The sequence below is a fragment of the Rattus norvegicus genome, chromosome 10 (assembly GCF_021556685.1).
Source record: "Rattus norvegicus strain SHRSP/BbbUtx chromosome 10, alternate assembly SHRSP_T2T, whole genome shotgun sequence".
NCBI classification, from domain to species: Eukaryota; Metazoa; Chordata; class Mammalia; order Rodentia; family Muridae; genus Rattus; species Rattus norvegicus.
This window is the reverse complement of record NC_141543.1, coordinates 22,573,198-22,598,482: the sequence shown is the minus strand read 5'-3', so window position 1 is coordinate 22,598,482 and position 25,285 is coordinate 22,573,198. Positions and strand designations below refer to the sequence as shown.

General features: G+C 50.0%; 1 protein-coding gene and 1 long non-coding RNA gene across 5 annotated transcripts in view; one reads left to right on the top strand and one right to left on the bottom strand.

The window, feature by feature from the left end:
- Ergic1 (endoplasmic reticulum-golgi intermediate compartment 1) overlaps positions 1 to 25,285 on the top strand; it is a 95,812-nt gene that overhangs the window by 24,332 nt on the left and 46,195 nt on the right. The window contains exon 2 of one of the 4 annotated variants that reach the window (XM_087570234.1): positions 848 to 990. The gene's annotated coding sequence lies outside the window, so the exon portion shown is untranslated. 4 annotated transcript variants of the gene reach the window in all.
- On the bottom strand, positions 20,490 to 24,589 carry LOC134480769 (uncharacterized). Its single transcript, XR_015631515.1, has 2 exons — positions 24,449 to 24,589; positions 20,490 to 24,360 (listed from the first exon to the last, which is right to left on the bottom strand). It is a non-coding gene; the product is annotated as an uncharacterized LOC134480769 (long non-coding RNA).

Here is a 25,285-nt window from a genome sequence, read left to right as displayed (position 1 = left end):
TAACAAGTGTCCTTCCACAGTAAAACCAGGAGAATGTCATCTGGGGAAGGGACAGACTGCAGCAGTCTGAGGGGTTCTCTTCAGAGGCCTCCTCAGCTCAGAATATCCCATGATTCCTGGCTTCACTGCTGAGAAGAATTTCATAACGAACCAACATAAGCAGAGTCAGAGTTTATGAAGTGATATTTTAATGTAAGTTTTTGACCCAAGTGCTAAGGGGGAAATGAGGTGTTTGGGAAGAAAGTAAGACACCGGAGAACCTGGGCGTTGGCTTTTCTGAGGTCTTTACAATGGACAGGTGTAGGATTTTGTCTTTACAATGGACAGGTATAGGATTTGGGTGGATTTAAAAGATCTTCAGAGGGTTTGTTATCTGCTAAGAACTTGAATGAGATCTCTGGGTAGTTCCAAGGGCACCTGACAGGGTCTCACTTGAGATGGTAGGTCACAGATAGGTGGGAGATTCCCCACTATAAGCAATGTTAATAGTCCTGCTTAAGCGAATCACAGATGTCTGGTTCATTACCATTTTAACAAATATTGCTATGTAGGTAAGCTATAAAGTATCTATTGTATTTATAACCATCTATTACTTATGGTAGACCTATTCATCCATCCGTCCATCATCCAGATCATCTGCCTGTCTGTCTATCTGTCTATCTGTCTATCCATCCATCTATCCAGCCATCCATCCATCCATCCATCCATCCATCCACCTATCTGTCTATCAACTGTCATCTATCCTAGCTTCTCAGCTGCTTAGAGGCTTCATCGAGGCCCCAGAGTCAAGAGCCCTTTTTTTATCCCCCACATCTATAATTTTCCTTGTCTCTCTTGCCCCCCTCAGAAAGTTGAGTACCAGTCACAGACCTGGGGGAGGCGCTAACAACTGAACGCAGTGTGGTCCCTGAGCCCAGCCAAAAGACAATCGTGGGAACATTAGCAAAACCCTGAGGAAGTCGGCATCCTCATCGATGGGCTCACGCCAAGGTTAGCTTCTCAGTTTTGAGAATTTCAGCTACACAAGATGTTAGCATCTCACCCAGGAAGCTGTAGTCATGTTTATCCTCTGGAGATAGAAATGGTGTAAAGTGTAAAGTTTATGCTGAATTTTTTTTTCCTTCCTGGAAAGGGACGGAAAGGGAAGAGTAAGAGCGGAAAATGCGAGGGGCCTAGTAGTTTAGGCTTATCATCCCAGCTATTTTGGAGACTGAGGCGAGATGATTGCAAGTTCAAAGCCTGTCTGAGGCACTTAGGGAAACCCTGTCTCAGGGTTAAAAAAAAAAAAAAAAAGACAGAACGAGAGCTGGCAGTCTGTCTCCACAGTAGAGCTTGCTTGCCTTGGGTCCTCTGAACCTACAGGCTACATACATTCACAGATTCAGATAACACTGGAAGAGTCTGAGCATGGAGTCTGTCTTTACTGTGTCTAGACTTCTCTGTCCAGTTCTTGTTCCTGAACAAGCCGCTTGGCACACTCGCCAGCAGTGTGCTCTTGGGTAAGTCACTGAGAAGTAGTGCTCTCTGCCTACCCTATACATTCTGTACAACACATTTGATCATCCCTGGGGTTTCCAAGAAAGTCCTGAAGCTAGTCCTCCAGGATGCCTGGGACAACCGTACATGTTTGGAGAGAGACTTGGGAAGGTAGACACTTTCCAAGTATAAAATTGTTGCCGTGAAGAATTCCCGCCAGCAAGTTAGCTGGCCTTGCTATCTACGCTAGAGTCAGAGGCTGGGCTCTGGCAGTAACTGACAACCCCGCTTGACCACCACTCTCAATGGTCCCATCAAGTTCAATGTGGCCATATTGGGAAAAGGAACCAATAAGGAGATCCAGTGGCCCCTTGTTGTGGGCTCCTAATGGGAGATTTAAACCAAAGGTCAGACTCCCCATCAAAGTGTGCCCTGCTCTTCTTCCCCTGGGCTACAGTCTCTCCCGCTAGGTGGACAAGTCAGGACTCTGTGGAATGTCTTTCTGGCGGGCACTAAGCTCCATGCAGCCTTGTCCTTCTCCAGCATGAGATTCCTAGGGAGATTCAATTCCTTGAGATACAGGGACTCAATATTCTGATAGCCAAAGAGAGGGACACATGCGTCTCTTTAGAATATTTTCACCCTTACCAGGAATAACTTTTTCTGATGGGGGGTCTGGGTCACCCCTCCTGAGAGGGGGAGTATGCCCCTTGCTGGTGTCACAACTCCCGGCTAGGAAAGGGGACCTGTCCTATGATCCTTTCCAGCGCTACCCACACAGCAGCCGCTCTTGGCACCTCACAGTGTCTGCTGTGTCTGTCACACGTCCACCACCCTATGCACACAGCATAGTTTACTTGAGTAGTCTCATTTTTAAAGCTCAGATGGATGGATTTCCAAAGGCAAACACTGATCTCATCCCCACAAATGGAAAACAGTCACCCCCAGTGAATCCCGGGCATCCTTAAGTGAGCAACGAGGTTTGAGAGGGGATTATTGGGGTTGGGGGTTGGAGGTAACTCTGTGGAAGAACGCTGGCCTGGTGTGTGTGACTCTACCCCAAGTAATGTAATGTTAGATTGTTTTCAGATTATTTTTGTTACTTCACAAGGAATACAGGTTTATATGTTAAAGCTGCACGTTCAGGGGCTAGGAAAATGGCCTTGTGGGTAAGAGTACTTGCTACATGGGTGTGAGGGACTGAGTTCAGAGGCTCGGCACCCACATGAAAATCTGGGTGTGGCTGAGTCTGTGGCTTCAGAACTGGGTGGGAGGGCTCAGAAACTTCAGGATCTCTGGGGCTCGCTGGCCAGGAGCTTGACTCCAGGTTCACTGAGAGACCCTGTCTCTGGGAAATAAGATGAAGAGTAGCAGACCAAGACACCCAGTGTCTTCCTCTGACCTCTGCACGCACCTGTACACACCTGTACACACCGCACTCACACGCACATGACACACACTTGCAATACAAAAGTCGAGTGCTTGGCTAGTGTGCATGGGACGCTGGTCGCCTCCGCCAAAGAGAGAGGATCATATGTTCAGGGTCTACTGACAACAGGTGAGATTTTTTTTTTTTTTAAGCTTTTTGAGACACCTGAGAGAGAGGTGGGAAGAATTTGCTGTCTGTTCTGGGTGTCTGCATGACCTTAGGCACGAGCTGGCCAGCAGTGTCCACCATTGACACAACAGGCTTCCATATCAGGTGGGGAACGGCGGTGCTCACACGGCATGACCTGCCTCTTCCAGGAATTCAATGCTGCAGGTTCTTGGAGGTCCAGTCTTGAAGCCACTTCCTCTAGGCGGCCTTCCTTCTTCTCCACAATTTCGGAGTGTTCCTTAAAAGGCTGAAAGTTAGATGTGTGCTCCCCTAAGAAGTGTGGGGATTATTTCCCAGTGTGGTATCGTTTTTGCTTAATTCTGAGATTTTGGCATATTGAGCTGATGGCATCTGAGTGACAGGGGTGTGTCACCACGTCTGTAGTCCTGGCACTTGGGAGGCAGAGACAAGACAGTCAGAAGCATAAAGCTAGCCAGAACCACATAGTGAGACTATTTCAAAAACAAATAAAAACAAAACCAAAAAAAACCCCAAAACAAAATAAACAATAAACCAAACCTTTCAACCTCAAGGTAGCAGAGGTCCCCCCACCCCATTTTAAGAAGCCTTTTTTTCCTTGTTTTTTCCCCTCTCTCCTGATTATAATTCACTAACTTGACCTCTGACCCCACCAATCCTTAGAAGTTGTGTTTTGGAAAGCCTCCTTTCAGAGGGTTAAAGTTAGCACCACATTAACAAGGCCCATTAAAAACAACCCTACCTACTGTGTGCTGTGCACAGTGCTGTACTCTGCCTCACTCAATCCCAGCCACATCTGTGTGTCGGGCTACTAGGTCTCAGAGAGGGACACCATCATTTCCCCCAGCTCACAAAGCAACTGGTGGGATTCCAGAACCTGGGTGGTGCTGACCCCTGCTGAGTCCTTGGATGTCTGGGGACTTCTTCCACAACACCTGCTGTGGTTCTTTATCCAGGCCATTCTTATAGGCAGTGTGGTCAGCGTGTGTGATGGGAAGGGTCTAGCAACAAGCTCTCGGAGAAAGAAACTGCCTGGTCTCTAACCTAACCCTGAACCAGCAAAGGAGTCCCAGGCTGGCTGATGATGCTGAAGGAGAATCGTTGCCGTGTTCTGTCCCAGTTCCTGAGTGTCAGAGCTTTGACTCGCTTTTACCTTCGAGATCTGTGGCCGTGACACACGTGGTTAACTCAGGAGTCCGTTCTTATTGTTATCACAGTGTCTGATATTCTTTGTGGTGTGCCAAGTTTAGAAAAAATTATAGACTATATTAGAAACATAAGACCATGCAGAGAGCCGGGTGTCTCGGCACACGCCTTTAATCAGGAGGTAGAGGCGGGTGGATCTCTGAGGCCAGCTGGGTCTACAGAGGGAGTTCCAGGACAGCCAGAGCTACACAAAGAAATCTTGTCTTGAAAACCAAAATTATAAGTAAATAAGCAAAATATATAAAATAAAAATAAATAATGATAAAATTCAAAAAATAGTAAAAACACCCAGAAAATAGCATATACTCATCTTTTCTCTTAAAAAGCAGACCCACGGGGTTGGGGATTTAGCTCAGTGGTAGAGCGCTTGCCTAGGAAGCGCAAGGCCCTGGGTTCGGTCCCCAGCTCCGAAAAAAAGAACCAAAAAAAAAAAAAAAAAAAAAAAAGCAGACCCACCCCAACATTTCCCTGCCCGTTTCCACCTGAGGCCAGCAGAGCCAGTTTGAATATGTTTGGGATCCTACCCATGACTAAGAGGGGGCTTTGGCTCCCTATCGTTAACAGATCATTAGCTTGAGTGAACGCATCTGCTCACGCCACACACGTGGACGGGCTTGCTTATTTGTTCTGTGGCATCCAGTTAACTTTTGTCAATGTGCTAAGACTTTCTGGGATCTAGTGCCTCACTCAGTTCAGTGCTATCGAGGAGCAAAGCTGAGAAGGTGAGCCTGGCCAGGAAACAGCAAGACGTGTGCAGAAGGCAGAGAGACCCAGAGGCAGGGAGGCAGGCACCCAGGAGTTACCTTCACCCTTAGGAGGAGCCCCGGATTGCCCGGGTTCCCTGGCTTCTGTCTGGTCTTGGACCCACTGGGAGCACAATCTGCACTCAGAGGGCCTCATTTCCACCCTCCTTGGATCCTGGTTCTTGATTGAGACAGCCCTGCAAAGGACCAGGGGTCAGGACACCCTCCTTTAGAAATGTTTTATGTCCACAGATTCTAGGGGAAGTGGAGAACTCAGTTGTGGGCAGGCACTATGCTAAGCACTGTTGTGTACTAACAGAAACTTTCCCTCTTCTCCCCACCCACCTATCTCTGCCAGCCGGAGGAACTCAGGCACTGGACAGTGACTCAAGATCACAGCTAGCAGGTGCTAAGTTTTGGCTCCCTTAAAAATACACAGAAATATTACAAGGAAATGTTTTTGTTTTAATCCCAGGCGTGGGAGATGGGGCCACTTTAGATTGTCCACAGCAGCTGACTGTGTTTTGCCTCGTGCTCTAGCAGGGGCGTGGTTTTGCCAGTGGCAGACGGTTTCTGCAATTGTGTGACATTTGGAATTCTGGGGACTTTTCAGAGTGCAAATCAGTGTTTGTGCCCCCGAGAGGCAGGCTGGATTGTTGGTTATTGATTGACTGCTGCTGATTGTGGTTTGTTATGTAGACATACACAGAGAAGAAAGAAGAAGAAATTAGGTATCCTGGGGGTGAGATCAAACTTGCCCCAACAAACTTCATGCCCCTAAGTCAGCAGGAAGTAGCTGTCTAACGATAGCCTTGCCCCCTTCCCTGTCTACCCCCCTTTCTCTCCTATTTAGTGATAGGGGGGTTGAAAGGGTAGAAGAAAGAAGAACCCACAGAGCAGCAAAAGTCAGCCACACTGCCCCATGCTTGCTCTGGGCGTTCCCGTGGTTCATCCTCTTCCCCATGGATCAGGGCCTTACACTTTCATCTAAGAGATGAAGAACCTGGGGGCTCAGAGGAAAGTGTTGCTAAGCCACTCAGCTAAGGCAAAGGTGGTTGTACACTGGGCCTAAAGGTCGATAGGATTCGGAAACCAGGCACCCAGCCACACCCAGACAATGGAATATTATTTGGCACTGAAAAGCAATGAGTTGTAAAGGTGGGAGAAGCATGGAGGGCCCTGCAGTACATGTCACTGGGTGTAAGAAGCTGGTCTACGAAAGCTCCACAGGAACAACATTCCAGAAGGGTTAGGGCACTGTCGCTCCCCATCTGTCCCCAATTCTCCAGAGAGGAGCCATCTCTGAGTCAAAAGGGCAAGTAAGAAAATTTAATTTTTTTTTTTTTTTGGTACGGATTCATTTTATCCATGACTTCTCAGAGACAACATCTTTTCTAAACAGAGAGGAGTGGCTGAGCCTTAATGAAGCCATTGGCTCCTGCCACCTACACACACAAGCTGCACCCAATTGTGGGCCTGGAGCTGGCCGAGCTGCCTGGCACGGAGAGTGCCTGGACCCACTGAGTGCTCATGGCCCACCTCTGGCTCAGCCTACTCCTCCCATGGATGAGTCATGCCTGAGACTTCAACATGCTGGCTGCCCGAGCCCCAGTTTAACTTGGCTCTTGAGCAAAATGTACTTTTCCAAAAGACATTGATTCAACTCCACTTGTATTTTGCAATGCCTGGCAGGAGGGAGGCCAGCCTCTCCCCTGCCCCCAATACCAGCACATGCTGTCCTGGGGAGTGGGGCCCGTAGAGCACAGTATCATCTTCCCTCCTCCACCCCTCTTTTAGCCCTCCCCTCGGCATACCGCTGTTCCTTATGCTAGCCATCACCTGAAGTACCTGATGCCTGCCCTTCTCCAGGCCCCAACACAGTACATAACGCTGAACTAGGTTTCAGATGACACCATAAAACAGGCCTGGAGGGAGAACTGGCCAAGACAAGCCTCAACCCGCCCCACCTTAGCCTATTCCACCGGAGAAGCCCATCCTCTGTAGAGCCATGGAGCGGGTGCTGTGGGTATAGGAAGAGCAGGCTGGTGGCATCCCAAGAACCAACATGCACATGATGGACTTGTTCTCTTCAAAACAGGTTATCTGGAGTAGGGATAGGGTTTGAAACCAGGGCCTCATACACTGGACCAAAGGTCTATAACCATTGTACATCATCAGCCCCCGAAAAGACCATGTTGTACAGCTGGATAGGTTCATAACAAAATTGAGTGGTGGGTAGTGAGTCCTCATGTGTGCCTGCTGCTGTGCATCTGCATCCCCAGCCAGAGGTCACCCAAAGGCCATGGTTTGCATCCGGGGTCTCTCTTGCATCTCTTGTCCCTAGAAGAGCCACAGATGGCACTCTAGTTTCTGTGACTTTGGCATTTGGGGCAGCTTTCTGGACCTCTCTCCCCCGACCCAGCTTTAAAATGGGTCTGAGTAGGTATGATCATGCACAGCTATAATCCCAGCACTAGGGAAGCTCGGACAGGAGGATTGAGAGTTCAAGGCCACCCTGGGTATAGAATGAATTTGGGGGCCGTATAGTGAATTCTGCTTCAAAAACAAAAATAATCAACAAACGTAGCATTGCTTGTATTGACTCAGCCTCAGTGAAGATCTGGAAGGTGTGCTTCATGTTCCCATGCTTCTGTCCTTGCAGACATTACTAATCCATCTCAGCATGCACATATAGGTCAGGGCTTAGCCTGGGCCTCTAGATCTGTAGACCTGATCCCTTTCATGGAAACTTCCCTGGGTCATAGGGCAATCCCTGGACTCCAAGTCCCCATTGAACCCTGTGGCTTTCTCTCAAGCCTCTGCCCTCTTGCTGTCTGCAGTGTTCTCAGTTCTGGTGTATCTCAATGTCAAGATTCAAGGCTTGAGTTCACAAGCTGATTGGTTGTCCTCAAGCCAAATCTGATGCATAGGTATTTGCTTGGCGTGTCCTTTTATTATTTTAAAACAGTAGTTGGCAGCCTTTTCAATTAAGTAATGCCGCATTAAACCTCTCGATCTCTGGGTTTCCCTGTTCTGACAATCCTAGGGCCCTTTGTTTGACCATGAATCAGTTCTTTCTGTGGCCTCTCCAGCCACTTCGGGGTCCTCCTGGCCCATTTTCTCCATTTCTAGGGCCTCCTGAACCTTATTCTGCATTCTCTGCTTTGGAGACATGTGAGGTATGATTGACTCGAAGTTTCTGGAAGGAACCTTCCTCTCCACTGTAAATGCTTCTCAGGGGAATTGGTACTAGGCTTCTGTTTTCCCATGTGGTTTTCCTTGGAGCCAGTATGCTGAAGCTATGGAGGGTAAGTACAGGCTGTGGTCACTGACGTCCTGCTTACATGTGTGCCATCTGTGACTGTCACTATCAGCGGGGCAGGAAACTGCCGGGCTCCAACACTCACAGCTCTGTGCAGTCCAAGGCATCTGTGGCTTAGCCCACCTGAGGTCTGCTGGGGCTAGCATTGGAGATCCCACAATGTGTGAAACAGCTCTCCATCCTCAGACAAGATATCACCACCCGAGTAGGCTGTGCTGTACATTCCTGAACACAGCACACATGGGCTTAATGTCCACATAGGGAACATGATGACAGGGCTGCTGATACCTCAGAAGGGACAGGCAGGCCAGCTGGCTTCAGCTGCAAGGGTGATGTGTGTGTGACCTTGGACTTCAGTCTACCCCTCCCATTCCATCGGAATCTGCCTCCCTGCGTTCTGGGAACCTTCCAGGCGTGTGCTGGCCACTGGGCCTTTGCCCTGCTGTCCTTGCTGCCTGGAATGTTCTCCTAGGATATCCACTTGACTGGTGCCATGTTTAATCCAGGTCTCTACTGTCTGGTTCCCAGTCAGACTTACCAGGCACCTCTCTCCTCCCTGTCTCCCTGTTCTTCAGATGCTTACCAGTGCTGACACGTGCTCATTTGCTGATTGTTGTCTTTCCCACCAGAGCTTAGGTGAAGCGAAGGCAGGAAGGTTGGGATGTGACATTGCTGTATTCCCAGCACCCAGGCCTGTGCCAGGTCCATAGCAGCTACTCAGTAATGTGGAGGATGGTAGATAGTGGGGGGAGCAGACGGGGTACAGAGGGCACAGCCCTGTAGAAAGGCTTGGAGCTGACACTCAGCCTGACACAGTGGGCCTTCCGGAGACGACAGTATTGGTGGCACCATGGGACAGAGGGAAGGGCAGACAATAATACGCGGCTGGCCAACCAGGCCTCCTGAGACAGAGCCCAGCTATCTTCATTTTCTCATTAATAACCCGTAGCCAGGCCTGTGCAGTTCTTCTCCGGCCTCACTGCAGAGGGCTGGGAGAAGCCTCCTCACTGTAATGTGATGGACACCGCTGAGTTCACAGTTGCCTGCCAGGCCCCACAACCCACCATCTCAGCTGTGAAGACTGACCAGATGGAGGTCCCGCCTTGTCCCCAGCTCACTGCGTGACCATGAGCCTTGACTAGAACTGCCCTGTGCCTATGGCTCCTCCCACACTTTCCCCCAAACTTATTTATTCTTGTTTTTCTAGAATCAGGATCTCCACCTGAACCTCTGCTTCTCTAGAGGTTTTCTAAGCCTTACTCTTATTTTAAAAGTGGAGCTAAATCTATTTTCTGTGCCTTGAATTATTCCCATGTAGTTTTGAAGATCAGGTGAGACAATATGAGTTAGAACTCAGGCTCATTAAGTACCATTCGCTTCCAGGTTAAACCTCCATCTGGTCCTCTTGTCCCAGTCCTAGCCAGAACTCAGCCTTCGGTTACTTCCCAAGATCACAGAATGCTGTCCAAAGGTGTTCTCAGCTCAACAGAACTGAGGCCAATGACAGGCCATGTAGACTCCACTCAAGGGCACCTTCGGAAGCTATCCCACAGGCTGCCCTCCCCAGTGCCCTCCTGAGTGTGAGAAACACCAACCCCACCGCCCATCATCCAGCCCCCTGTTTATTGCTTTTAAACCTGTTGGGAGTCCACCGCTGGCGGAAAGCCACAAACATGAGAATCTAGTCCAGGAATAGCTCTTGCCACTCTGCATTTAAATGCTGCCTGTATTTTTACCCCATGATGGGTCACTTTTGAAAACCCCCGCTCATGTTCTGTCCCTCTAAGAATACATTTCCATTTATAGCATCTGTCGGGGGGGGGGGGTGTGGGGCTAGGCAGAGCATCCTGTTTCACTGAATTGGAAACACTTTGGGGGGTTCCTGTTCGCTAGCAGGAAACCTGAATCCAGGCCAAGCCCCAGGTGTCTTTCTACTTCCAGGGTCTGAGCTAATGTAACTGTTATAGGCTGGGAGACAGGTGGGGGTTCAGGCTCCTTGCCAGCGCTGTGCTGCCAGGGTCCCCAGGCAGCACAGCATTGCAGTCCTGCGGCTCTGGGACACCCTTTCTCCTTCACTCACCCACCAAACGCTCACTGCCTTCTGTTAGCACGGGTTCTATAAGTGTACAGGAGGGCCATGCTGAGCATGGGCAGTGAAGGCCCCTGGTGGGTGAAAGCAGTTTGGGCGTAGTCCAGGAAAATCATCAGGTGCCCCCATTTGGTTCCTCACCAGGCCCCAATTCCAATTCGGATTCTGTGAGCCTAGCCAAGTGATTTGGCTTCTCCGAACCTCCTCTCCTGCATTTGTTAATGGCGTTCCCTGGGTGGTGGGCAGGATTCAGCAGGATAGAAACAATCAGGTGGCAAAGTAGTACCTCGCCCAGAAGGTGGGACAGTGTGTGTGTGTGTGTGTGTGTGTGTGTGTGTGTGTGTGTGTGTGTATCTCCTAGGCCCCTTTCACACCCCACTGTTGACTTGGGGTGATTCAGGTGGGTATAGGCTGAAGGTCTTATGAAAGACACTCGACATCAGAAATGGGTGGTGCATGTTATAAGTTCTCAAGTGCCTAGCCCCTCCTGAAAGGCACTTAGTGACCCCCAGCCCACCCTTGGTGGGTCATTCTGCAGTCAAGCCCAGCACCCGAGAATCTGATGTTTTCCTGGAGGGTTCTGAGGGAGTGTGCATGGACCCCACTTGTACGCACACCACCCTTCCACCCACCTTGCACTTGTCTCTTGGGGCCTCTGTAGGGTGCCTGAAGCTCTGGCTCTCACAGTGTAGCAATGATGTATGTACATGTTACTGCAAGCGAGAGGGAAGAAAAGGCGGAGTGGTGGCCTTCCCAGAAGGTGACATCTGAATGCAGGTGCAGGTGAGGAAGTGAGCCATGCTGCCAAGTCAACACTCTCCAGATACAGGAGGGTTTGTTTGCAGAAGGTCGTTTTTGGTTCAGAAATATTGAATGGAAAATTGTAGCCGTGGTTCGTATGTTTTAAACATGATCTAAGGAACATAATGAATCTGTCACCCTAAAATCTGAGTGTCCCTTTGTCTGGAGCATTCACCTGTGTGCCTGACCACCCATTAGTCACTTAGTGGTCACCCTGGTCATCTGGCCCACTGTCGTATCACAGGGCTTGTTTCAGTTAACCTTTATATTTTTAATAATGGCCCCAAAACACATGAGTAGTGACAGTATAACGTAATTATTCTGTTCATTGTTGCTTCTCTTCCTGTAGCTGCTTTATACATTAAATTTCTCATAGATACGCTTAGGAAAGGGATATCTGGTTCCAGGGATTCACAGCGTGTTTCATGCTGGCAGGGAGACTGCAGAGGAGGGAACATGTGCCCAAGTTCTTCCACTGGTGCGTAGTAAACGCTTAGGACTTCCTCTGTATCGTTTACTTGGTATCTGTAAGGAGTGATCTTGGCTGAAGTAACAGAAAACCCAAATGGAAGTGGCTGGATTCGTCTTGTTTTTCTAATGTAATCTGAGGTCTGGTGGTGTAAGCGGCTACAGGTTCTGCTCCAATAGCCCAAGGATGTCGGCGACTTTGTCTCTGCTGTTAGCTAAGTGGTCCCCAAAAAGCTGCCTCAGCCCCGGGTGTCACATCTTCATCTAAGATGGGAGGGTAGGAACGAGGATAGTGTGGTTAGAGCAAGGAACACCTGACCCTTTGATGCTACAAGCTGAAGTTCACAGTCCTACAATACTTCATAGCAGATGCCATCGGCTGGACTGCTGGAGACATGGCCCAGTGGGTGAGGTGCCTTTCACGCAAGCATGTGTGCCCGAGTTTGAATCCCCAGCATCCATTGAAAAACTGGGTGTAGAAGCATGTATCTGCAGTGCCAGCACTGTGGTCGGGGTAAAGCTGAGAGGATCCCTGGGGTGCCCTGGCCAGCCTTGGTAGCTGAGTAGATGAGCACCAAGGTTGAGCTGTGTCTCAAAAAATTAAGGTGGTGAGGGATCAGGAAGATACTGGCCACCGTCTTTCCCCATCATGTCTTGATTTATGATGGAGATTCTGTCACTTGTTCTGTAGAATTCCCTGTGATACGGATGTGTTTTCTGAGTCCTCTAACTGGTGAGCTCAGGAGCCTCGCGTGGGTCCGAGGTTGTTTCTCTAGACGAGAAGTTTTCTGGTGGTGCTGCGCGTTTCTGTTGGCGTCCCTGAGACTTGTGGTGATGTCACAGCAGCCTGGCTCATTTGTCTAATGTTTCCATGCTCCATGGGTATCCCCTGGATGGGAGAACCCATGCAGGGTGAGTCTTCTGATCCCCCTCGGTCTGCATTTACTTTTGGAAATCCTTCTGGATGACAGAACTTTGCCCCATCAACTGTTCCATGACCTAGAAATAGATATTGTAAAAGATTCAAAATAAGGGGCTGAAAGATGACTCAGCAGTTAACAGCACTGACTGCTCTCCCAGAGGTCCTGAGTTCAATTCCCAGCAGCCGCATGGTGGCTCACAACCATCTGTAATGAGATCTGGTGCCCTCTTCTGGTGTGTCTGAAGACAGCTACAGTGTACTCATATAAGTAAAAATTAATATAAAAATTTTTTAAATTATTCAAAATAAGTGTTTCCCCTAGCCGGTGGCCTAGCATGCTTGTTTAGCAAGGCTGTGGTTTGGAAGGCCTGGATTATATTACGTTATGTGATACATTATAATCATGAGCATTGTTAAATGTATTGGCCTGTACATGACACACAGTTAAGTGTCACCTATTCATTGCTTTGTGCGTACCATTGTGTCATCACAGCCCAGACGATGAGCATGTCCGTCACTCCCCAGAGCTTCCCTTCTTAGTCCCACCTGCAGCGACCCTCTGGGACTCTAGATCGAATTGCAGTTTCCAGAATCTGATACGAGTGAAATTACCCTGTTGGCGTTCCTCAGCCCGCGTGCACCTATGCTCGCACTATCCCACATTGTGAATGGCCCATACTTCATGTGCATAGACATCTAGGTCGTTTTCTTCGTGGCCAATAGAAGTAAAGCTCCCTGAGTGTTCAAGTGTAACATCCCTGTGTGTGTAGCTTCTCAGTGCTCCTTGGCGCACGCCTCGCATGGCGTGGCTGGGTCATCCAGTGAGTGAATGTGTGCTGTGGTTTAATATAGTTTACTGCACATGGCTTATGATGCTCAGCTCTTCAGCGTGCAGGTGTCAGAAGGACTCTACTTAGCAATCAGTGAGTGCTTTGCTGCAGACTGGATCAATTCTTCTGTGACTTCGTGAGGCCTTGAGGCTCAGGCTGGTTTTATGGGAATTAGTTAAGGTCTTAAGGGACTGTGCTCACTGACACAGAGATGGCATGATCAATCATAAAGGAACTGGGCACCTTTCTGTCTATCTCATACACCTGCTTCTTCCGTGCATACTTGAAAACTTTTCCTTGCCATGTCTCTGTGATTCAGTCAAGAACAAGGCCTGCCAGCAGTGGACCAGATGTGACCACACTGTTATGAATGGAATTCTACACCCCAGTGAACCTCTTCTCATAAATTACCCAGTACTCCATTACAGCAACAAAAATTAGACCAAAACAATAGACATTTAACTTTTTAAGAATGTGCTGAATGGCCACACGATTTTATGTTCTTGATGGCAAGGCGTGAGAGTTCCGGCTGCTTGATTGGTCCATAGTTCCATCTCTCGCAATAGGCATAGTGACAACTCACCATGGCTCCAGTTTGGGTTCTCCCAAGTGACTTTGATGCTAGCATCCCTTCTGGTGGTTTTGGACATCAGCAAATGTTTGACAGAATACCAGATCAAATCCTTTGCCTGGTCACAGTGTGCAACTTTCAGTTACCGAGTAGCCTGAACTTAAAGTCTTTCATCAGGCGTGTGATTGACGTGTGCGTGTTTTGTTTTCCATTCTGTGTCTTGTATGTGTTCTTTTTAGACACATCTCTTTCTTTCATTGAGTATACTTTATGGCGGCTCATCTGAAAAAAGTTCCACCAATCTCCAATCACAAAGATCTGCTTACATCTACATGGGGCTGTGCATGTAAAAACCCAGGGAGAGTTGTTTATAATGACTGAAAGAGGGAAACAACCCAGATGTTCATGGACACAGACAGAATGTCCTGGAATCAGGACCTATTCAGATCAGAAGGGATGCAGGGCTGACAGTACCAACATGGCCGACTGCAGTACGTATGCAGGGGCAGCATGGGTCAGATGGTGTGAGTCTGTCCCCGGCAGGGCTTGCCGTACATCTCCTAGCAGAAAACAAGCAGATCTTTGTGATCGACTGGAGGTTTTCTTGTTTTGTTTTTAAGACAAGACTCCATTTTTTTTTCTTTGTCAGAGTCGGAGCTTTGCCTGTTCTAGGACCGTTACGTGTCAGTGTGAGTCTTAGAACCATCCTGTCAGTGTCTGTAAACATGCTTGTGGTGGTTTGGGTTGGAAGTGGTCTGGATACAGAGATCAGTTAGGGAGGAAGTGACCTTTGCTAACACTGACCCATTGCCTTAGTGTACATTCCCACCTTCTTAGTCTTTAATTCCCCTGCACGCACGCACGCACGCACGCACGCACGCACGCACACACACATACATACATACACACACGCACAAGCATGCACGAATGTACACAAGCACATACACATACACTTGCCTTATACTTCTGTCAGGTTTGTCCTGAGTATTTAACATTTCATGTTTCTCTCAGGAATTGTGGGCATGGTCTCTCAGGAATTGTGGGCGTGGTCGTCTATGCGCACTTCAGTCTCGCCTTCAGTATAAATTTCCATCTCCACTGTCCTTGGCCTTTTCCTTTTGTGCTTTAGGAGGATCCTAATGGAGGTGCCTGTTCCTCTTGACAGCTGTGCCACCCTCCACTTTGTGGCTGCTCTCAAGCTGGTGCTCTGCCCTTCTCTTTGCCCGGGGTTTGGCCTAGCTTCAAACATTCGCTATTGCAGCCGATACTACGGTAAGCAGGCTTCTGCCCGTACCATTTCACGTTTCAACCTCAGAGGTACTCGGCAGCATTAACGGGTGAGGCCTTGCAAGACCCAGGGAAGAGTCCACAACAAAGCCAACCTGGCCTAGCATAGCGGGAGGCCTGTAGGGAGGTGTGTGGCTGCCACAGCAACACCTCTTCCCCTTCAGCCACACTTGGCGTTTGTGGGAAGGGAGGAGGAGAAAGGCCGGGAGGAACTCTGTGGTCACGAAGACTGTTCTGGGACTGGAGAGGTCACGTATGGGAGCATGGGGCAGAAGTGGAGGATGCTAAATAAAGCTGGAGGCCATGCAGAGGCTAGAGGGCTCTGTGTGAGTACCAGGTGTCATGGCAGCAGCTCAGAGGCTGGGCTAGATGGAGAAAACCGTATCCACCATATCCGAATCAGGGACTTAAGCGTCACACAGCAACATGTGCTGGCCATCACACCCTACCCTCCTCCAGGCAGATGTGTGGCATCCTGGGTAGAAGGCAGATATCCTGAGGCAAACTGAGTTCAATGTAGCCCTACATCAGGGGTGAGCTGGGAGGAGACACATGACCTACCACATAGGGTTAGGAAAGTGATGAAATAGTGAGTCAAAGTCTAGGCCTGGAGCACAAGTGAGCCCTCACCACAGGGGAGAGGGTGGGGGAGAGAAGGGTGAGGGAGGGGAGAGGGGGCAGCACAGCTGTGATGATTTTTATCACTGCTTCTCGCTCACCCTGGTTGTCTCCAGCCAGGCTCTGTCCCATCCACAGGAGATGATGGTAGGAGTGCATAACCACGTAGAATGTCCTTTCAGGGTTCCTATAGTCACAGCTGTTCCAAGGCTCACTCTCACCATGCCCCTCCGGGCCTAAGTATGCACATTTACCTGTGTGTGCATCTCGGTCATGCACCCCTGCCCCACTGATGCTCTTCAAGATGAAAGAACGGCTAAGAGCAAGTGAGTGTGCGTGTTCTGCCTCACTCCCTGGCCCCACACCAAGGTCTCTGCCAGGCTAGTGGGCAGGGCCGACCAGGCCAGAGGTCCAGCTAAGTGTCTTAACAGCTATTTTGGGGGACAGATGACCCACTACCCAATGACTTGCTCGTAAATGGCATGTAATTTCATTAAGCTTTGGAAACAGTGACATCCTCCCTTGGAGCCACCCACATCCAGGGAAGCACAGAGCTATGGAGACTCAACTGCAAGAACGGGGAGAAGCAAGGCCCAGGGCGCACAGTTAAAATAGCTCAGCCGAGGCATTGCGCCGTGGAAGGAAGTCACAGATGAAGTCATATGGTCCTCCCAGCACTTACTTCCTCACTGGAGTGGAGAAGGCATGCGTGTTTATTTTGAGTCAGGCTGCAGCCCCTCCCTCTATAGGCTGGAGGTGGAGTGCAGATTGAATTTCTGTGAGTAAATCCTGCTGATTCCCAGCACTGATGTTGACGTATGTTCCCACGGCTCCGTTTCCTCCTTAGCACCAAGGGTGGGTTTGCACAGTGCACTGTGAAAAGAATGGCGGCACACATATTTAACTGTGCCTTCATAGCGAGGCGGAAGGCAGACCCAGGCGCTTTGACCCTCCTCCTGTGGGTTCCTTCTGTCCAGTTTTCCCACATAAACTTTGCCTTTTCAGATTCGGAGTGGAAAAAGACCAGAAAGACTACTTAATTCTAGGATCATGGTGTCTGTGGGGCCATCAGGGCCATGGCTATGAGTTCACTAGCTGGAGCAGAACCCCTGAGGCCTCTTGATGGGGGACACAGGATGGGTGGGGAAATGAACCCCTTCCTTGATGTTCTATTCCACGAAGAACAGCTTTCTCGGCTGCAGGCCTGTGGACAGTGGTTATAGTCCTTCTCCCTCCTGGAGCTGTCCGTGCAGCTGGAAGGCCAGTAGCATCCCTGGCCTCTGTGTACAAGGTGCCAATAACACCTCGGCCCCAGTAGTGGTGACCAAACTGTCTCCGTGCCCCACACCTCCCGGGAGACGCAGCAGCACCACGATTCCTCACAGATTCCCTGACATGCAGCTCTCAAGGACACAGAAACTGCCAGGCTGTGGTGACCGAGTCTTTATTGTCAATTTGATGGGGTTTGGCATCGCCATGGAAACACACACATCTGAGTGTGTCTTTGAAGATGTTTACGGAAAGGTTTAACTGAACAGGGATGACTCAACCCTGAACGCGGCCAGACAGCACCATCCCGAAGGCCCTGAGATACCAGACTGAATAACGGGGAGCTAAGCGCCAGCGTTTTTCTCTCTCTGCTCCATGCTTTACCGACACGCCTTCCTCACACCATAGGCTGTGCCCTGGAACCAAGAGCCAGAATAAACTTTCTGTCATTTTTCTCAAGCAACAGGAAGAGTAGCGAATACCCGTGGACCCACGCTACACGCTGTTTGACTGGCTCTTTGCTGGGCCCTGCAGTCTCCCTGCCTCAGCTTCCTCAGTAGCTGGGATTACAGTGAGCACTGCCATACCAGGCTCCATATCAAATGTTTACACTGGGTGAGCTGCTCCTGGGGCCTCTGGTCTCTCTTCTAAGTTGAGCAGGTAACATAGGGTAGCCGTGGGGATGTTCCTAGGGCTGACAATGGTGACAGATGTTTGGAGCTCTCCCATCGGGTGGCCAAGGTCCTGTCTGCCCACTCCAGGTCTTGCTCTCATCCTGTTGGCATCTGCACCGAGGCTGGGCTTTCTTCAGTCCGGGTTGATCTCTTGCTTTATTTTCAACTGATTTTTGCCTTATTTAAAAAAAAATCCCTCAAATCCCCATCAAATGATAACAGGTGTGTTCCCTATGCCGCCACTGCCGCCGCCACTGCCCACCGTGTTTCAAGGCTTTAGTTGATTTAATTTCGGCTTTGTTTTATTTTGTTGTTGTTTGGCTGATTGAGTTTTTGTTTTGTTGGCTTGCTTTGGTGTGTGTGTGTGTGTGTGTGTGTGTGTGTGTGTGTGTGTGTGTGTGTGTGTGTGTGTGTGTTCACTCTTGTGGGTGTCTATGAAGGCCAGTAGTTAGGTGCCTCCTCAGTTTAGCTCCCCCTTTTCATGTGCTGGTGTGCATGGGTATGTATGCATGATCATGCTGGGGGTATACATATGTGTGCACACATGTATGCATGTAGAAGTTGATGTTAGGTACCTTCTTCCAGCAGCCCTCTGTATGTCTGTTTCTTTGAAGCAGAATCTACAGACAGGAAGGAGAGACGGGCCATCATGCCCCCCAGTATTTGTGTGGGTCCTGGGGATTTGGTCCTTTGGGTTGTGTGGGAAGCATTTTAGCTGCTGAGCCATCTCCTCAGTCCAAGCTTACTTCGTGAGGCCTCCCACTGAACCTAGAACACTGGCCAACCAGCACCAGGACCCACCTGCCTCTGTCCTCCAGTGCTGGTTACAGGTATACCGAGCTCAGCTTTTCTGTGTGTGCTGGGCTTGCTGGCACTTTACCCCCGAGCCATCTCCCCAGGTCCCACCCTTCTCTTTGTTGGGACAGAGTTTCACTCTGTAGCCCAAATTGACCTCCTGCCATAACCTCCAATGTATCCTGAGTGTGGAGTCTACAAGTGTTCACCTTCCTCTGGGCTCCCAGGGCAGCCTCGGGCCTCATTTTTTTGATGAAAAGGGTCTCCTATAGCCTATGTGGGCCACAGACTTGCTGTGTAGCTGAGGATGACCTTGAACTTTGGATCCTCCAGCTTAGGGTCCTACATCACACACTTAGTTTATATGGTGTTGGGTGTGGGAGGGCAAGCCAAGGGCTTCGCCCACAGTAGGCAAGCACTCCACAAATGGAACAACACCCCTGCCCCTAGGCCTTTTTTGTTTGGTTTGGTTCATTGTTGTTTTGAGACTGGGCCTCACTGGAGCTCTGGCTGTCCTGGAACTCAATCTGTAGACCAGGCTGGCCTCAAACTCAGAGACCTCACCTGTCTCTGCTGGGAGTAAAGATGTGGGCCACCATGCCTCATTCTTGTGTTCATCTATTAATTAGCTGAAAGGCTAAGAAACTCCCAGGCTGAGGGATGGGCAGGGAATGAACCTACTCTTCACCTTTCTCTGTGGTGGCTGAGCGGTGACAGATCCGGAAGCTTTCTTCTTCAGTAGAATCAGTGAGAATGTGAAAGGCAGGGATACAGGAGATCCCTCCAAGGTACTTCCTTTCTGATCTCCATATACGAAATGAGACCAGACCTAACTCAGGCTGGTCCCGGGAGTAGAGTGAGAATGCAGGTGAACCCCAGCACTGGGCAACAGCAAACATCCTGTTTCTCTCCCGTGTTCTTTACCCTTTCCTCCACATTCTCTGAGGCAGAATGGCTAAGACTGATCGCATCACCACTTCGAGGGCCTGACTAATCTGAGCCAGAGGATGCACATCTCACTTCCTCATCTGTCACATGCCTGGGCTTCTCACTAGCCTCCTGGTGGGCCGGTTTCCCAGTGACAGTCATTCCTGACTCACTCGTTTTGTGGTTACCTCTGAAACCAGGTTCCTTTTCTGTTCCCCCTTTACCCCATCACCACTCTCCAACTTGGGTCTGTCGTGTGGGAATAGAGCTTTGTCACTTGTCACAGGTGTCCTCTGCTGAGCCACCCAAAGTTTTGCTAGGCTGGCAGCTTTTTGAGGGCGGAGACCATATCTGCCTTGGTGGGTTCCTTTTCCAGACCTTCTAGAACACTGCTGCATTCCGTGCATGTTTAATACGTATTTGCTGAACGAATGATGGGTTTCTGAAGTTCCCCTGGCCTATCAGGCAGCATCCTTAGAAAAGTAAATGATCGAAGCCTTGAGACCTTGGTCTCATTTGACAGTAAGAGACCATGAGTGCGGTCCCCAGAGTGTGGGTTGACAGGAAGATGATGGCTTGGGGATTCCACACCAGGTTCTGCTACCCAGGAACTCAGTGACATAGGGATTCCCTCCACCTGAGCCTCAGATGTCCCCAGGAGGGTGGGACACCGTAGTCAGAGAGGTGGGTACCCACCACAAGGCTAAATGTGTACGTGAAAGGGCCCCATCTGGGCTGCTTGGCCTCATGACTTCTAGAACTTTGCCTCCTGTGCTTTGGTCTGGGTCTCACCTCCCTGTTACAGCTTTAATTGGACATCTCCCTGCCCCTGGTCCCCCAACAAGCTTGCCCCACAGCACCCGGCAAGCACAGCACCTCTAATTCAGGTGCCCACAAGGACCAAGCTTCTTCCCAAAACATTTTGAGTGGCAGCCTCACTTTATTTTTTTCCATGTGAATTTTAAAAGTAATCTCTATTCATTGTGAAATAGTTTTATACTTATCCCCAAGTTGCAAAAAATAGCAGAATTCCCATATGCCCTTTACCCGAGTGTCCCCAAAGGTCAGCATCTTACATCATGTCCTGGACTGGATCTATAATGTCCCCAGAGGCCCTGTGCTTAAAGGCGTGGTCCCCAGGACAGCAATGTTAAAGCAGATTGGATATGAGGACTCCAGCGTCATCCATGGACTCGCCTGCTAGTGGCTTTATAGCTCAAAGGACTCAGTGACATGGGAAATAGGAAGTTTTAAGAGCTGGGGCTGAGCAAGAAGAAGCAGGTCACCGGGGGTTGTCCTGGGAGGGAATCTTGTCCCTGGTCCCTTGCTGTCTGTCTGTCTGTCTGTCTGTTGACCACCTTCCTGCCTCCTGCTTCTACCACTGAGATTAGATACTCTACTGCACTCTAGGACCCAAGCAGCAGAAGCCAGACTGAGACCTCAAGCCCTGGAGCCCTGAGCCAAAACAAACCTTTCTTCTGTGAAGCTGATCTTCTCTGGTATTTTGTCACAGCCATGAAAAGCTGGCAGACATAACCTTAATGCCTCTATCCAAACACGAATAAGAAGGAACGTTATATGGTAATACCAGCAAGACCCCAGGGCTTGCTCAAAAGTTCTTAACTCCAGAAAAGGAAGTCTGTTGTCATCCCACACCAAGTTCAGTCAGTTTGTCCCATGAGTCCCTCTTTTGGGATAGTGCCCAGGTTACCTTTACAGCCTCCCACCTGTGACACACACTCGGGCATCTGTCATGTCTGCAGCGGCTCCTCATGATCAGATTGAGGTGTCTGTGGTGGACAGGATCCCTCACCCTGAGTTGATGCCATTCGGGGGATGTCATGTCTTTCTGATGGTGGCATCTTCGATCAGCACGATGTCTGCCAAGTTTCTTCCATCAGAGCCACATCCCCCCACTTTATAATTAGTATTTTATGGGGAGGTGCTTCAGAGTAACAGCAGCATTCCGTTCCTCGCCTCCTGCCTTATCCATCCATTCCTTCCTCCCGGATGCCTGACTTCCTGCTTTACCAGGACTCACCGTCTCACTCATTTTGAGTCTCACGTTGTCTGTCCTCTGGCCAGCAAGAGCCCTTTTATACCGTCTTATCTCTGAACACCTACCCCCATTGTGAGAGTAAGTTCAGACTATCACATTAGCTTTTCCTGGGAGACACAACATCTATTCGCCCCAAACAGGCTGCTGACAACAGACCAAACTTAGAACTCAGCCTGCTGAACCAATGAGTTTACTGGAGTTACTTAGAGTTGTGTGAAGGAATGGGTGAGGCGTTACCTAAGCTTACCTGTGGCTTCCCCTCCCCCAGCACCTCCTAATCACTTGTGTATCCTGAGGGGAGCCTTAGGTGACTGGTGTGTGCCCCTTGAACTCTTTCCTTCAGAACCCAAAGCCCTCCCTCCCCTCCATGGTAGCCTCCCATCTATTGAGGCTCTTCTCCGGTCACCACAACTGATTTGATTTCGGGATGGCAAAGGCCGTGTTCTACCCAGAGGACAGTGGTCCCCAGTGCTGACCTAAGCAGCTGCTCCCGGCTTATCCTGCCTTTCTCCATTCAGCTCAAGAGCCAGCCATTTCTGAGTGCTTCGCAGATCAGGTTTTGGCTGTTAGCTGTTGGCCATGTCCTTGTGCCTTGTGAGCTCTGTCTGTAAAAAGATCTGGGGAATGTGTATGTGTGCATGACGTGCACGAGTCCCTTTCCACGTGCTTGCACAGACTGAGATGCTGAGTTAACACTCCTGCCTCCATTCCAGCCAGCCGTCTGCACTTGCATTTTCTTTCCCTAGTGCTGAGACCCCGGGCCATGCTGTCCTCCATGCTGCACATACATGATCCCTGATGTCCTTGATGCTGTACATATGTGATCCCTGCTGTCCTCGATGCTGCACATACATGATCCCTGCTGTCCTCGATGCTGCACATACATGATCCCTACTGTCCTTGATGCTGCACATACATGATCCCTGATGTTCTTGATGCTGTACATATGTGATCCCTACTGTCCTCGATGCTATACATACATGATCCCTGCTGTCCTTGATGCTGTACATACATGATCCCTGCTGTCCTCGATGCTGCACATACATGATCCCTGCTGTCCTTGATGCTGCACATACATGATCCCTGCTGTCCTTGATGCTGTACATATGTGATCCCTACTGTCCTCGATGCTGCACATACATGATCCCTGCTGTCCACGATGCTGTACATACATGATCAACCTCCCTCCATCTCCTTCACTCCCCTTCTTGCCCCAGAGTAGACGCCCATGTTCTACCCTCCACCACTTCTTGCTCCTGTTGAGCAGACTCTGGCTAATCACGAACTCCCGGTTTTGAGATAGTACGTCCACTCTGACGGTGACATGGCAAGAGACTGGCTGGATTGTAGTCCCCACAGGGTACTCCAGCCATTTCTGTCTTCACCTTTCAGGCACCCCCTTGCTTTTCATCCAGGGAAACTGAGGCCCAGCAGTGGACAGGGGTTTCCAAGACCATCTCTCTGCCTGTGGCTTAGCTGTCTGGTTGCCTCAGGAGTCCCACATGGCTTCCACCTGCCCAGGTGCCTTTTTAAAGATAGGCTGCCCCTGCCTTCAGCCCACAGAGTCACACACTGGGCTCCCAGCCTCGCTGTTTATAAATGCCTCTTTGTCTTGCATTTGTTACACAACATTTAAGAATTGGGACATTCCATGCGCATTTCCAAATTCAAGGTCTTTTTAACAAAAAATAAAATCAGAACATCTGGTCACCCTAAGCCCATACCTCCACCTGTCACCCCGGGGGGGGGGGTGCTCCCTTACACACACTCCCTTAACATGTGAGCTAGGAGTGAAACTCTGGTTTGCTCACGTACTGCTCAAGAAGAGGAGAGGTCTAGGCTAGGCAATGATCCGGAATGATCAGGAACTGACAGATGTCAGGAGCCCCTGGCCATGGCCTGACACTCAGGAACTTCTGAGACCTCTTTTCCATTCCCTCTCCCCTGCTCCCCAAATTGCACACAGCATCCCAGGAACTCGACTTGTGTTCTGATCTTGTTCTTTGCAGTCTTCGTGCTCTAGGCTGCGCTTTCCTTCCTGTTTCACTTACCAGAGAAAGCCTCACTGGGGCCCAAAGGCCATTCTTCCTGCCTCGTTGTCTTAGCTCACCCATCTGAACACTGGATTTCCCTGCCCACTTTTGTCCCTTACGGGGAGCTGTGTGTTTACAGGCCAGGCAGATTAAGAGGACTCAGTGTGTAGTGGGGACCTGATCAGTCAAGTGACAGTTAGTAAATGGACCCTGCGAACACTGAGCACTTCCAGAATGCCAGGCTGGCTCTAAGAGCTTAACATGCAGCCGGCCATTGACCCTCCTGTGGCTCCACAGAAGGTAGTAAGGTCCAGAGAAGTGACATGACCTTGGGCAAGGTCATACACGGTGCAAGCTAATGTCTGACCCTCTCATAGACCTCTCCAGATTAGAGGTGTGTCTGAGAAGTGAGGCCGTTTTGTTGCGCAGACCTCCCGGCTGCTCAGTCACACCCCAACCCTGTCAGCTGTGCACAGAGCAAACAGCAAGGGAAAGTGTCAGCCCTTAGCCTGGCATTCCTCCAGGCTCCTTGTAATTAGCAGAGTAGGGTACCAGCATTGATTCAGGAGACAGAGGTGTAGCAGGTGTGTTTGGTTTCCCAATCGCCAGAGGCAAGCTCCGCCTTCCAGCTTGAGGGTGTGCAGACTGAGGGCCCTGTTGACAGCTCTGCTTTGGGGAGGCTGGCTGCTGCTCACTGCCAAGGGAAAGACAGGAAGCCAAGGGTGTGGAAGCCTCCCATGAGGAGACCCTGTACCAAATCCCTCAGAGGCAGGTTTTCTTACCTCTCAGTAGTAGGCTTGCAGGGTTTAGTGGCAGCAGCCCTGCATTTATAGATGAGGAAACCGAGGCCTGGAGAAGTAAAGATGCACGGCAAGGAAGAGCCAAGATTACCAGAAATCCCGATTCCAGAGTCCTGACCCCTACTTGACCAAGACAGGGCAAGAATTACGTTTGATTCCAAAGCCCCACAATCTCCCATCATACCCCAGGACTTCCCTGGCCCTGGTGGTGTGTTTAGGAAAGAAAAACTAGGGTGGACAACCAGAGGCAGAACCAGGCTTATGCCTAGCTGACCCTACCTTATCCTATAGGCAGGAACTGGCAGGGAAGGTGGGGACAGTGGACCAGGACGGGAAGGTGGAGAGGTAGGAGAAGGGGTGAAGAGATGGCTCAGAGCCAAAAAGCATACCAGTATACCCAGTACACCAGTGTCAAAGAGACGCAGAGCCTCCCACTGGCCCCCTGGACCCAGAGGTTCCTTTGGTTCAGTGCCCACGGCCTGTCACCCTGAGCTAGGGACAAGATCTCACAAGGTCCTTTGTCTTCAGGAGGAAGTTACATTCTGACAGAGGCAAGACCCACCAAGAAATGTGCACAAGCATAAATACAGGAGTGTGTAAAATGATGGCTAATGAGCTTGGGTCACCATGGAGACATGGTGGGACGTAGCAGAGGGACGTGTGGGTGTGCCGGCTAGATTGATGTCAACTTGACACAAACTGTAGTCATCTGGGAGAAGGGAACTGAGCCTTAACTGAGAAAATGCCTCCATAAGGTCGGGCTATGGACCAGGCTGATTAAGAGCATCTTCTTAATTAGTGACTGACAGGACAGGGCCC